The sequence below is a fragment of the Lactuca serriola genome, chromosome 4 (assembly GCF_051521515.1).
Source record: "Lactuca serriola cultivar US96UC23 chromosome 4, Lser_US96UC23_V15, whole genome shotgun sequence".
Lineage (NCBI taxonomy): Eukaryota > Viridiplantae > Streptophyta > Magnoliopsida > Asterales > Asteraceae > Lactuca > Lactuca serriola.
The window spans coordinates 330,167,731-330,170,818 of record NC_136411.1 but is presented as its reverse complement, the minus strand read 5'-3'; positions in this window follow the sequence as shown (position 1 = coordinate 330,170,818).

Sequence of the window (3,088 nt, the reverse complement as noted above, 5' to 3'; positions counted from 1 at the left end):
ATCTAGAAAGTGTTGCGGATACTTCTGTCTCATCGAATCTTCGCGCTCCGAAGTGAACTCCGGTCCCCGCTTGGCATTCCAGCGAACCTTCACTAACGGGATGCGACTTTGCTTTGTACGTTTGACTTCTCGATCCATGATTTCGATCGGCTCCTCCACGAAGTTGAGGTTTTCATCGATCTCGATCTTGTCTAAAGGAATCACTAGGGTTTCATCGGATAGGCACTTCTTGAGATTTGAAACATGGAAGACGGGGTGGATGTTACTGAGCTCGTGAGGTAAACTAAATTTATAGGCTACCGAACCGATCCTGGCGAGGATCTCGAAAGGTCCAATGTGCCTCGGATTATGTATCCCACGCTTACCAAAGCGTACAATGCCTTTCCAGGGCGAGACCTTCAACAAAACACGGTCTCCAACCTGGAATTCCAGTGGTTTCCGACGGTTATCAGCGTAACTCTTCTGGCGATCACGTGAAGCTTTCAGTCGTTCTCGGATTTGGATGATCTTCTCGGTGGTTTCACGGATGATTTCGGGACCAGTGAGAACACTGTCCGGGACTCGACCCTTGGCTAACTGTGTATCCCCTACCTCATCCCAGCACAGATGGGACCTGCACTTGCGACCGTATAGGGCTTCAAACGGGGCAGCCCTAATGTTGGTGTAGTAACTTTTATTGTACGAGAATTCGATTAAAGGTAGATGTGTGTCCCACAACTTTCCAAAGTCAATGACACATGCCCTAAGCATGTCCTCTAGGGTTTGGATTGTTCTCTCACTTTGTCCATCGGTCTGAGGATGATACGCCGTGCTCATATCAAGTTTGGTTCCAAGAGGTTTCTAAAGAGACTGCCAAAATCGGGAGGTAAACCTGCTATCTCGATCAGAGATAATGGACACAGGTATACCGTGCAGTCGGACTACTTCTTGGATGTAAATCCGCGCGAGTCTATCCATCTTGTATGATTCTTTGATCAGAACGAAATGAGCGGACTTTGTCAAACGATCGACAATCACCCAAATGGTATCATATCCACTCGGACACTTGGGTAGTTTGGTGATGAAATCCATGGTGATCATCTCCCATTTCCATTCGGGTATCTCAGGTTGCTGGAGCAGACCCGAGGGTTTCTGGTGCTCAACTTTTACCTTGGCGCAAGTCAGACACTTGCCCACAATTGTAGCTATTTCAGCCTTCATGTTTGGCCACCAATATTGCTTTTTGAGATCTAAGTACATCTTGTCAGAGCCCGGGTGAACAGAGTATCTGGTTCTGTGCGCTTCCCCCATAACTATCTCTCTGAATCCTCCGAACTTGGGAATCCAGATCCGATCCATGAAACAATGGACTCCGTCACCTTTGATCTCAAGTTTCTTTTCCATTCCTCTCAAGGCTTTGGTTGACACATTCTCGGGTTTGAGGGCTTCTAACTGGGATTCTCGGATTTGCATGGGTATGTTGGAATGGATGGTCATCGTCTGGTTCTTCACTTTACGGCCTGCATTCTCCTTTCGGCTAAGGGCATTTGCTACTACATTGGCCTTGCTGGGATGGTAACGGATTTCACACTCATAATCACTGAGTAGTTCTACCCATCGCCTTTGTCTCATGTTTAAGTCTTTCTAGTCAAAGATGTGTTGCAGGCTCTTGTGATCGGTGAAGATCGTGCACTTGGTTCCGTAGAGGTAATGTCTCAAAATCTTCAACGCAAAGAGTATGGCTCCTAACTCCAAGTCGTGTGTGTTATAGTTGACCTCGTGTGCTTTCAACTGTCTAGAAGCATAGGCAATTACTTTTCCCGTTTGCATAAGCACACAGCCTAAGCCTTGATTAGACGCATCGCAGTAGACAACGAAGTCCTCTGTCCCTTCGGGTAGGGACAGAACAGGCGCGCTGCACAACGCTTTCTTCAGCGTCTGGAATGCGGTTTCTTGCTTATCACTCCAACAAAAGGGTACACCTTTCTGTGTTAGAGTGGTTAAGGGTTTGGCGATTCTAGAAAAGTTCTGGATGAATCTTCGATAATAGCTAGCGAGACCCAAGAATTGCCGGATTTCTGTGTGTGTCTTCGGTGCTGACCAATTCTCTATTGCCTTTATCTTGGAATGATCTACATGAATACCCTCCTCGCTTACCACATGACCGAGGAAAGTTACCTTCCGAATCCAGAACTCGCATTTAGAAAATTTCGCGTACAACTTCTCGGATCGTAGGGTTTCCAACACTAGCCTCAAGTGTTGTTTGTGGTCTTCTTCGCTTTGGGAATAGACGAGTATGTCATCAATGAACACAATGACAAACTTGTCCAGATAAGGACGACACACCCGGTTCATCAGGTCCACGAACACCGCCGGTGCGTTGGTTAGACCAAAGGGCATCACTACGAACTCGTAGTGTCCATATCGAGTCCTGAAAGCTGTTTTGGATACATCACTTTCATGAACTCGTAACTGATGGTACCATGATCGAAGCTCTATCTTGGAAAAGTAACTGGCTCCCTGGATTTGATCGAAAAGGTCATCTATTCGCGGAAGAGGATATCGGTTTTTGACAGTCAACTTGTTCAGCTCGCGATAATCGATACACATACGAAAGGATCCATCTTTCTTCTTGACAATCAAAACCGGAGCTCCCCAGGGTGAGGAACTCGGTATAATGAATCCTTTACTGAGCAACTCATTGAGTTGACTGGATAACTCCTGCATCTCTGCTGGAGCTAAGCGATACGTAGACTTTGCTACGGGAGTAGCTCCAGGAATTAGGTCAATACGGAACTCGACCTGACGCTCGAGAGGAATTCCTGGAAGCTCTTCGGGAAATACGTCAGGAACGTTACAGACTTCGGGGATGCTCGCGAGGTCTTTAATTTCCTGCTTCTCGTTGATTACATGGGCCAAGAATGCAATACACTCCTTTCACAGGAGCTTCTGAGCTTTGATGCAGGAAATGATACGAAGGTTGGAACTGAGTTTATCGCCATAGATTACTAGAGTTTGACCCGAAGGAAGGTTGAGACGGATGGCTTTTCCGAAACAAAGGATATCCGCATGATTGGGACTCAACCAATCCATGCCAATGATGACATCA